This window comes from Camelus ferus, chromosome 2 (genome assembly GCF_009834535.1).
Source record: "Camelus ferus isolate YT-003-E chromosome 2, BCGSAC_Cfer_1.0, whole genome shotgun sequence".
In the NCBI taxonomy this organism is placed as follows: Eukaryota; Metazoa; Chordata; class Mammalia; order Artiodactyla; family Camelidae; genus Camelus; species Camelus ferus.
In genome coordinates, this window is record NC_045697.1 from 99555798 (window position 1) to 99568098 (window position 12301).

The window sequence follows — 12301 nt, forward strand, 5'->3', positions numbered from 1 at the left end:
CCCCACCCATCTTTTATCTTGTCAAGATGGTAGGAGTGGCAGCCACAAGCTCCAAGACCAAAATGTGGGAAAGGAAGGGCTGCGAAGCTGTGTAATGGCCCTCTGGAGGGTGAGGGGTGAGTCTTTGAGGAAATTAACCTGTGCGGTAAGTACTCCTCTGTGACATACTTGAGATCAGAAACCCCATCCTAATTGTGCAGGACGATTAGAAGAAAGAAGCAGGAAGTGAACAAGACTTGGGTCTTGAGCAATACAGGCAAGTTACCCTGAACTACAGATGTTTATCTACTCTGGTCACCTTAGAAATAGCAGAGGCTTTTATACTGGCTACTTCTAGACTCTCCTATAAGGATATATATTCCTACAAGGTTGCCAGCTTTCTTCGTCACCATACTAAAGAATTCTTTGAAAGTCATAGGGAAGTCCAAGATGTGGGGAAGCAATTTTGGTTCCTTCTCCCTACCGAGCACCCTGGTAGCATGACCATCTTGATCTTTTATATGCACCTGCTACAAAGCAAAACTCTGGATGGGAGCTATAGACATATCCTCAGTACTGTTGCTCTAGAAAGGCAAAGAAATCTCAGATGCCATAGCAGTGACAAGAAAGAAATTACGTGGTTGCATCTCAAGACACTGATGATCTCTCCCTGGATGCCAAAGAGAAGAAGGGCTTGAGGAAGTCCCTGTGCCAGGTTGTCCTAAGGCTCTGGCTCTGAGCCAAAGTTGACAGTTCTAAGGAGCTGAACCAGATTCCCTTTTCTTTAGGCCAACTCTGCATCATCCTCGCATGTCCTTCTGATAGGGCCCAGTGTCCCAGAGCTAAGAAAGAGGGCTTTGTGTAAAACTACCGTGTAAGTGCCGCTTCTGCATCCTTATTAATGTGGATCAATAGAGCTGGCTTCATAACTGTCCCCTAAAAGAATACTTGGTGACCAAGGTAGAGTAGGAACCCTCTGCTGCCCATCTACAGGTAAGCAGACCTTTTTATATTTGCCCAGAGTGGGCCCAGGAAGCTGTGAATTACTAGCAGCAGTGGGGAGTTTGCCCTCCACTACCTAGTAAGAGCTATCACTTCAGGAATTCCATGAAGAGAGTGATGGCCTTCTGTGGGCCAGGCACTGTGGTAGGCACTGGGAATTCAACACAACAGTGTATGGAACACCATCCCAACCTCAGGGATAGCCAACTCGATTCAGGGCGGTAGATACAGTGATGGGACTAAAGAAGTGGGCCTGGGAACATGTAAATGAGGCCTTCAGGACATGCCTGGGGGGTCTCCATGGGCACTCTAAAAACTGGGCAGAAGTGAGCCAAGCAAAGTTGGGGGGCAGGTCCAAAGTGGGGAGCTAGGAGACAGTGAAGTAAAGCCCTGAGGCAAACCCACCAGGAGTTCCCTCTCACAGGGTCTCACGTGAGTGTGAGCGGGTGTGATGAGAAATGAGGCTGGGGGAAAAGCAAGAGGCAGATCTTCCAGAAGCCTAGACTCTATCTTTGGGACAATGCTGCCATTGAAAGGATTCTAGCTGATGTCTACTTTTTACTTTGGCGATGCAGTGGTTATGTTATTTATACTGTTTTCTAGGGAGTGTTCTGAAGAACCTGGTCCTGTAAGAGGTTTCACCAGAAAGGCTTCTGAGCCAAGTACGTTTAGGAGATGATCTGTACTGCATCTCTCTCTCGAAGATTCATTACCACGGTGAGGGCCACAAGAAATCTTGCAACCAAGCATGTTTAACTTTGTTTAACCTAGCGTTGCCAAAATCCTGTTCTGTCCCACAGAATGAAACACACTCTAGAAAGCTCTGTGTAGGAGAGAGTAAAAATTGAAGGCAGTTGTAAATCTATGTAAGTTCAAGACAATTGCCTGGACAGGCAGTCTGTGACAAAGACCACACTCCCCTTACCATCAGCTCTGCCAGAATCACTAGCACCTGGGGTTCAAGATCCTTCCCCAACCTTAACTGAATGTGTTGAATTCTGACCTTTAAGCAGGAGGGATGCAGCAACCCAGAGGCAAAAATCCCAGAAGGGTGAATGTGACCAGCATTTTTCAGTATTAATACTCTGAGTTTGTCATCTTAATATCCATCTCTGCACAATAAAACCTCCTTATTAGGGGGAAAGGTCAGTCTTATTTAACTGAAAATCTTACTTATGTAATATCTTTAAAGATAGTTTCATAACTTTTGAAGCATGCATTCTTCCAGTCTAACCATTACTGGCCTCTTGGAGCTATTTTAATGTGCTCCTTCTACTTATAAAAAAAACCAATTGTATGCAGATGACAGCCCCATAGGCAAGGGGTGTTTCGAAGGTTGGTTTCCTTAAGTATTTAAATATCCCTATCAAGACCCTGTTTACATGATTAATTTTCACTTTTTATTAAAAAGAGGTTTACTAAGCTGTAGATCATGTCATAAATTTTGAGAGGAATATGAATTAATGGGTTTATTTTCTTATTTATGTATTTTAAATATGTGTATAATCATTTTATGGTTATAGGGAGAAAGGTTATCTATCTAAAGTCCATGGCAGACAAATTCTTTAAAAGCTTTTTGTTCTGCTTCACGTATATGTACCTTTATTCTCAGGCTAAGTAATTTGATATAATAAAGCATCTGCCTTGAACAAGGTCTAGCTTCCATGTAAGATGTTGAAAACCTCTGAAATTTGGGGACAATATTTATAAAATCTCTTATTTATTGAGGCCTACCAGCAGCCAAACCATTGACTTCAAAGACAATTATTTAACACATAATTGAAGAACTGAAAAACTGTACTTTTTTTGTTATAAACATTTACGGGTGATCAGCAATAGCCTCAGATATCATTTTAATGGTCAACGCTCAGTGAAAACTTGCTCTAGTCCAGGTTCTATTATTGGCCCCTACTTCACTGGTAAAGAACCTGAGGCACAGAAAGCTTACAGAACTTCCCCCAAGCCACAGATGCAAAGTGGCAGAGTCTGACCTTGAACCCAGGAGATCTGACCCCGGAGCACACGCTATTGAAGGAACATGACATGGAAGTAGGTTCCTAAGGTGCCTTCTTATTTTAAGGGTCTACATTTCTATGAAACTAAGATCACTGCCTTTTATCCAGATGTCACTTCAGCTGAAGTCTGAGGCTGCTGCTGCAGTGTTTAGGAGGGCTTCAGCTCAGGAGTCATTCTTCCAGAAGCCAGGCCTCCCTCAGCCCCTATTCTGGGCTAGTCACCTTATCAGAGCTCTGAACCATGTGCTTTTCTCCGTCTTGGCACTTACATAATCACATTATGTTCTGTCTATTTACCTAGCTCTCACTTAGGTTTTATTGGTCTTTGGACCTAACCATGAGAGAGCTCCAGAACTGTGTCTGGGGAATGACTAAATGAAAGAGTGAATGATTCTCAATTTCCCAAAGTTACAAAATGGGAAGGGAGTTGTGACCAGTCCTGAACAGGAGACCTGAGGAGACGACTACTGCACTGCCATTCTGTAGAAACTATGTGAATGCAGTACGAGAAAATCACAGTAACATGTGATTTATCTGTTCGAAATGTAGCTTCTCAGGGATTTGAGGTAGTGTGTAAATTGGCTTGGAGAGTTGTGGAGTGGAAGAGAGGTAGATGGAGCAGGGCCAGCCTCTTACAGATTCTATTGGAGCATCTGTATCTGTCACATCTACTGGACACCCGGGACCGTGTGTCAGATACTAGGCAAGGCTTTTCCCATGTTAACCAACTTCATAATCCCAACAACCCTAGGAGGTATGTAAACCAGAGTCGGCCCAAAGGTGCCTTTAACATGAATTCAACTTTAATATGAATTCAACTACATGCTCTGTCTTGTGTATTTTATATATATAGTCCATCTATCTAATCCATGCTCAAAAGTAAACAAGAGAGGGGAGAACTATTTTGGAGCTGCTCAGTCGGCAGAGGAATGTACCAAACTATGTATACTTATTTCACTTCATGGATGATGATGTGAGGGTTTTAAGGTGATTACAATTACATGCTGAGAAAGATATAACTCCACCACATTATTATTCCTATTTTGCAGATAAGAAAATGAAGGCTTAAAGAGTTTACATAACTTGCATCCAAATCAGCTCCAAAGCCTCCGTCTTATGTACCTGTCTGGATCCCCTTTGTGTGCTTTTGTTGTTGTGGTGGTGGTGGTGGTGGTGGTAGGGGCCTTGTAGCTATTCCCTTGCTGCTATTGTCATCCATTCAGCAAATATTTATTGACTATTGACAAGTCCTATGTTAGGTGCAAGGGATGAAGACTTGAACAGAAATATTCTCCTCCCCAAGGGAGTTTAATAATCTAGTGGGGAGAAGGAAATATAAATAATACAACAGGCCAACATGAGAGTGTTGCAGTTAGCTCTTGATTGAGCAGAGTTTAAGGGAGGGTTAAGAATGGGTTTGTCTCGGTTAAAAAAAAAAAAAAAAACTAATGAGAAGGGGATTGGAAAAAACAATTAACCTAAGCTTAGTTAGAATGATTAAGGAAAGGTTTACCATTCTATATCTAACATTCAAAAGGTAAAAAATAGTAAGATTCGACAGTTTAAGAATACAAACATCACTTTCATCATCCAACGAAAAATCCCCCAAAGGTATCTGTTTAATGGTTTGATATTGCCTGTTCCCAGCCTAGTGCTCCCTTTTAAACTTTGGAACAAAGCCTGAGCAACATCAGTTTGACTCTGAGCAAACTGCATTCTTCACTGTTACTCTAGTAGACAGTCAAGGTCAGCGCTTTTTAAGCCACGTTGAGCCCTAAGAATTCCCTGGGAGGGGCCTCAGGGGCTGTGCGTGGTGGGGAGCGGAGTTGTTTGGGTCTTGGCTGTTCTTCAACTCAACTCAAATTGGAGTAAGATTTCCTTTGAAATAAGGGTTCCACGGCTAAAAAGTGTTTGAAAACAGTTCTATGTTTCATCTTGTTTTTGCTGGCCAACTCTCCCTCTCTCCCCCACCCAGTCTCCACCCTTCATCAACACAGATTATCATTTCACTCTTCTTGATGTCATCACCCTTACTTCACGGTGGCTCAGGACTGGTTAACTTTGGCTCCAGAGTTTAGTGATCTGCTTGTTAATGTTAGCTTCCTCAAATTTCTTTTCATTCCTCTGAGCTGGGCAGATATAAGGATGATCCAACTAAGTGTGATGAGATGGAGAAAACTGTATTGTCTAGAGTTCCACTGGGGAGCACTGTGCATGTTCAGAAAGCATGCTAGCGTGGTCTCCCTGTTGCAGTGGTACGGCAGGGTTTGCAAGACCCTAGAGTCATGCAAAGGTAGATAGATCGTGTATAGTCTGCCTACTAAGAAGGGTGTGTCCTGGTACCACTGGGGTTTTGCCTTACTGAGTGGGGTATGCAAGGCTGGGACTATGGAGGAAAGACAGCTACTAGTGATCTAGGCTCTTCCCCTACCCTCAGTTTCTCCTTTGAGTAAATGCCAAACAAAGTGATTTCAAGGTCCAACTAAATGATTAACCTATCCAGGCATCCATATACCTTGGTCTAGTCATGTGTCTGGTTATATGCTGGCTAGTGGGGAGACCAGAAAATCATTGAATGTGAAATGTGACAACGTTAGGATCAGAGTATTAGTTAGTGCCCATGAGATTTAAAACAAAGGCCTCAGCTTTGGCTGCAACACTTTTCATTTTTCTGCATCCCCTCCTGCCAGTTCTCTGTTAAAGAAAATCTTCAGCATGGGAGAAGGAAAAGGTGTGTAATGCCTCAGGTGCCATAAGGAACAGACCAGGCATAGGGATGAAGTGAGGGCTGCACAGGACAGAGGAAGCTTATTGATCCACTTCTGCTTACCATCCGTGCATTAGTAACTGACAGATGTTGCAAAAAGGCGAGAAGACAAGGCTGATTGGCAAGGGGCAGGAGTCACTCAACCTTAAAGCAGAAGCAGTGTGGCATCTGTTGGTTAAAATGATGTTCCAACCACGGACGTTTTACAGTTTGATGTTATACAGATTTGTAGTCATAAAAACACTTTTTGTTGTTGTTTTTACAAAAGCACTGGTGGTTTTTTTTTTTTTTAACTATGTTAATCCATCTTAAGTATTGTTGTTTTGGGCTTCTCAATTACCATGCTCATGTCATCTAGTAACAGAACACCTTCATAGCTTTTCAAAACCCTCCTACCCACGTTCACAGCCCATGAATTGTACGGTGGGGAGGGGAGACTTCCTGGTTATAGGGGCAGGTTAGTCACTCAGGTCACCTTCCTCTTGACCATAGTGATTGATTCAAAGATGGGTGTGCAGCTAGACTGGTTCAATTAAAGCTCTCTCTGGGAATTTTGCTGGAAATACAGAAAAGGAATATTTTCTCCTCCAGAAATCCTGGAAGTTAAGGACCATAAAAGCTTGGAGCTGCCTGGGGCCAGCTTTGATATAACAATGACAAAGCCTGTTTGAAAATAAAGCCAACCCAGAGGAAAATAGAGCCAAGAAATGGAGATAGTCCTCGTGACACCATTTCTGTCCTGGATCCAGCTGGGCTTAAAGCCAAGATGCCCTAGAAGTTTCAATTATGTAAGCCAATAATTCTCCCTTTTCTTTCATTTTCCTTCCTTCCTCCCTTCCTTCTTTCCTTCCATCCTTGTTTCCTTCCTTCCTTCCCTCCCTCCATTCTTTCAGCTGTGTGTATGTGTGTGTGTGTGTGTGTGTGTGCGCGTGCGTGCGTGCGTGTATGTGTGTGTATTTTATACTTGAAATATACATCAGTTAGGGACTGGTTAAATAAATTACATTATATCCAAATAATGAATTATATGCAATAATTTAAAGGATTCATGTAAGCTATGCATGAATTATTGCATTGCTTATCATAGCACAAAAAGAAAAAAGAAAACAAACAGAAAACCACTATTAGGGGACAGGATAAATAAAGTATATTATATTCATACACTAAAATAAGCAAGTGTTAAAAATGAGTCATATTCAGGTATAGGGATTGTCATTAAAAAATATTTATGACATATTATTGATTTTAAAAAGCAGTTTATAAAAATAAGTTACAAAAATGCCCTTATGTTATAAAATTACAAAATTTTGTGTATATAAATCTAGCAAACTCTAGAAAACTGGTTATTCATCATTACTCTGGGATTTTAGGTGCTTTCTACTATCATGTATTCTTTTCTTTATTGCTTTAATTGTGTGTGTGTGTGTGTGTGTGTGTGTGTGTGTGTGTATACATATATATATAGAAAGAAAAGGAAAACTGTATTTTCTAGAAAGAAAGAAAAATAAAGAAAGGAAAGGAGGGAGAATCTGAAGAGAACGAAAAATGGGAATGTCTCTAGTCTGAAGTTTGCTGAAATGATTCAGGAAAAGATTCAAGGAGGAGGTGAAACCATCTCATGAATCTTTAAAAGGTATTTTCTAGATGGACAGATGAAGAGGGGGCATCCAGAAAAAGTGAAACAAAAAAGGTGAAGGGGTTCAGGAAAGTGAGAAGCCATGATGTCTTAAGAAATAAGTTTTCTGATGTAGCAAATCAGTGTTAGTGAACTGGTATTTAATCTAAATAACTAGGGCAGGACCAATTAAAGTCACTGTTAATACAAGGAATTTCATATCAGGATTGCATATGGGATATACAAGAGAACAGAAAAATAATGTATTTCAAGGACAGTGGTCTCTACACCCAGCTGCTTAACAACATCTCTCCTTTGAGGTCTAATAAATATCTCCAGCTTAATATGTCCAAAGCAGAACTCTGGATTTCCTCTCCACATCTGCTCTTCCTCCATGGTGGTTCATTTTCTGCATCAACCTGACAGGACCATAGGGTGCCCAGATATTTGGTCACATATTATTCAGGGTGTTTCTTGACAGTGTGTTTGGATGAGATTAACATTTAAATCAATAGGCAGTGAAGCAGACTTCCCTCCCTTATGCGAGTGGACCTCAGTCGATCAGTTGAAGGCCTGAGTAGAACAAAAAGGCTGGCCCTCCTGCAAGTAAGAGAGAATACCTCCTGCCTGGCCACCTTTAAACAGGGACACTGGATGTCTCCTGTCTTCACACAAGAACTGAAACACCCTGGCATGTCCTTGGACTAGGACTGGAACGGCAGCATCAGCTCTCCTGGGTCTGTAGCTTGCGGACCCACCTTGCAGATCTTGGGACTTGTCAGCCTCCACAATCACATGGGCCAACTCCCAATAGTAAATTTCTGTATGTATATGTATGTTTATGTGTATATATACATGTATATAAGTTTATATATGTGTGTGTATATATACACACATCCTATTGGTTCTGTTTCTCTAGAAAATCCCGACTAATATATGCTTCCTCTTCAGTGTCCCCATAACAACAACAACAACAAAAAAATGGCAAAATGAGTCCACCAATGCCTTGGTATAAAAACTTTGGGGTCATCCTTGACTGTGCTCTTTCTCTCACACCTAAGATCCAACTCACAGCAAACCACGTCAGCTCTATGTTTACACTACCTAGAATCTGGCCTCGACTTAGTTTGCCCCCTGCTATTATCATGCTCTAAACCTCCACCATCCTCACCTGGACCAAGGTGATAACGACCTAACTTCCACTCCTGCCCCTTTCCAGTCAACTATCCATACAGCAGCCAGACTGTCCCTTCTCAAACATGTTAGATCATGTCCATCCTCTGCTCAAAACTCACGAACGGTTCCCATCTCATTTGAGGTGAAATCCAAAATCCTCACCATGGCCTGCCAGCCCCTGCAGGGTCTGGTTGCTCCTACCTCATTGGTTCTGTCTCCTACTACTCCTCGTTCACTCTGCTTTCTGGCCTCCTTGCCTTTTCTCCTTCTTCTTCTAAGAGGCCAGAAATTCCCTCTGTTGAAATGCTCTTTTCCCAGATCTCCGTCACTCCCATCAGATGTGTCCCTCAGAGACCTCCCCTCCACCCTGTGTGAAATAATCCTCCTCCACTATCTTACCTCTCTTTTTGAGCCATGTTTCACCACCAGGCATATAGTGCATCTTATTTTATTTTCCGAGTCCTCTTCTGTTCTGGGAAGTGAGGCCCATAAAAGCAGACAATTACGTTGTTCTCTGTCTTCTGCACGTGGAGCAGAGGCGGGCACATGGTGGGCATTCAATACCTGTTTGCTGTTGAATGAATAAATGAGCTTTCCACGCATTGAAGAAAACAGGATATTTTTGATGTAATAATACTTAACATTTATTGATCAGGTATTGGGTACGATGCTATGCTTCTGATCTAAATTAACTCATTTTGTTAGCAACAAACCAGCAATTTCTGAATAAGGAAACAGGCAGAGGTAACCTTACTAATGTCACACAGCTGATAAGGGATGGAGCCTAGCTTACAGCCCAGGCCAACTCCAGAGGCCATGCTTAGCTATTCAGAATGCACTTCTTGAAAATTCATTAAAAGACACTGAAGAACAGTAGGGATTAAAAAAGACTTATTCTCTGAATTTATTTTCCAGGGATAAAAATATTTCCTACTCTGTAATGTCTTCACCAGTTTACAACTAAACAGCATAACAGAGAAGTTAGTGGAAAGTTCAGGGGACTCCCTTGCAGGTTACATTGTGACACCTTTGAAGCAGTTTGGTAGAGACTAACAAAGTAACAGCAAAGACTTGATTGAAAACCTTTCTTGGGTCATACATACCTCCTAAATTTGGTAGGAACTTTGCAAACCGATTTGGAGATGCTGGCCGTCCTTTTCACCCTGCTGAATGCATTCACTTATGGATCCAACAGTTATTTACTAAGTATCATTAGGTGTCAGGCACAGTTCTAGGCCCTGGGGCTATAGCAGTATCTTCTTTCTTAAACTCACTTCCACCTGTGACAAAATGGAGTTTATAGTGATTTGGAGCTAAATTCTGCAGTTGGAGAGTCTTGGGTACAAATCCCAGCCCTGCTGTTACTGGCTACACGACCTCTGGCAAGTCAAAAACTTGTCTAAATCTGTTTCTTTGTTTATAAAATGGAGGCAATATCGATGATAAGCTCTATCGCACTGGTTTACTAGCTGGATGACATGAGACTGCCGGATACACACTAAACATTATGGTGAGGGCGGGCTTCTAAAATCTCTGATTTTGAGTATGGTTTTGCACGTATGATGAACTTCGGAGTTTTGTAGGTGTCTCTTCATTTAAGGGAAAAGAGCTTTTTTTTTTTTAATTTTAGTGAATAAAAAAGCCATGTTTAGCCAAGATTTTCAACCAGCACACTAAAACCTTGTGATGAGGTCATAGGGTCTTACACTAACAACTACACATCATAATAGAACTATTAAAAGAACTCTGATTCACTAATTTGTTCATTCTTTTTTCCTTCTGGGGCTATCTGGGAAAGCTGCCCATTTGCAGAGAGCTTCTTTGGCTATATTCCTTTGCCTTTCAAAGCCCTCAAAAAAATTCTTAAGAGCCTCATAATGGGTCCAGGAGATTGTTGATTTTGTTTGTAACATGTCAGAAGTAACAATTTTCATACTACTAATAGACTCACTACAAAGCATAAGGGATATCTCAGGTGGTTCCTGAATGCACCAAATATTTGTATTTATTTATAGGCTCTTCTGCCTTCATGGGCATTAGACCAGGAGGTGGGAACCATAAATTCTAATTCTAGACCTGATACTAATTAACTATTTGATCTTGACTTTACTGGTACTTTGTTACCTGATCTATCTATACCAGAAGACTAATGTCTATAGCCTCTTTCAACTCTAAAATTCTACAATTGTACATAAAAAAAACTCATCAACAAGAAACCTATCCTACTTGGTACATGGAACTAAATGTGAGGATACAGGGATTTATTAAGGAACAGATGAGCACAGGGGCTCTTGTATTTCATGTCGTAAACACTGCTATAGCCATACAACGAGGTAATAATAAGGGTTAAAGTAATAATATGCATCCATCTTTTTTTAAGTATAAAGATGCATAATGGCTGCATTCATTTCCTTGAAAAACATTGGACTTAATGACCTATTGAAAATGCAAATGCTAATATATCCAATACCATGTACAAAAAGGTGAAAACTGAAGATTTCCTTGCTCCTGTTCACTGACTCTAACCAACTCCACAGCATGTTTAGTTAGAATCAGTATTAGATTTGAGAATCAGTCCAGACTAGCACGTCAGAGGAAGCAGGTCTTTGCATTAGGAGTTATCATCCAGCACATAACTTTTTGAGGACTTTAGAGTCCTTTGAGATAAAAGGGACACTTTCAGTCTGAGCTTCTAATGAAACAGAATTAATAAAATGTGCTAGCTTAAAACCATTTCACCCTTGGGAAACAATAAATCTCACCCTGGACAACAGGCTATATTTTGCAGATTGAAAGGGGCCATTGATTAATGCTTTGATGCTAGCATCCTCTTGGCCAGAAAAAATGTTCCATAATATTCCCTCTGATTCTCTGAGAGTTAGGCACCTTTGTGTAGAAGAATCAGTCCGTGGTGCTTTCTGAAGGGAGGCTGGAGATAGGTTGTCAGGATCGTGGCTAAGCTGGTAGAGTTCTGAATCCACGGAGCTCCTAGTTACTGTCCTCTGTGAGCTGGGCAAATTAACCTGGGCCCATTGCACTGCCTGAAACAAAATAAGGAATCAGTAAAATAAGGGACTGTATTTTTGCATGCCAGTTACCATTCAGTTTGATTTTTCTGGGAAGGTGTGTGCAGTGGGAGTATTTTTGATGCAGATAAATTTTTGATTCCCTAAGCTTAATGACATAGGGAGCTAAGTAGAAGAAAAGACATTTTAAGAATCCTTGTCACTGCCTACATACAATAGGCACTTGATTTATGAAAATTACAACTAAATAAGACAGAATGAATTTAAAGCACTTATCCTCTTGAAAATTTAGCCGGTTAAGGTCCTGAATTTTCCTTAACCTCAGTGCATGACTGTGGATATTTCTACAATTGAGTAGTTATTTATAGAAACCAACAACAACAACAACAAAAATGAGCATCTTCAAGAACAAGTAGATATGAAAAAGAACTGATTAGGAATTTTGAAAAAAATGCACTCTTTGAAATTAAAAATCTCAATATATGGATTAAAGTCTAGATTGAGATCAGCCAAAGATAGAATTGGAAAATAGTGCTGCGGAATTCACACAGAATGCACCACTTGGAGACAAAAACTACTTAAGGGAAGCCAAGAGTCGTGAATAATTGACAGAGAGGCTCCTAAACAAATATTTAGGAGTTTCAGGGGAAAACAGATGAAAGAGAAAGACAGAAGAACAACATTTGAAGAGAGAAGGCTGAGAAATTTCCAGAGTTGAAGA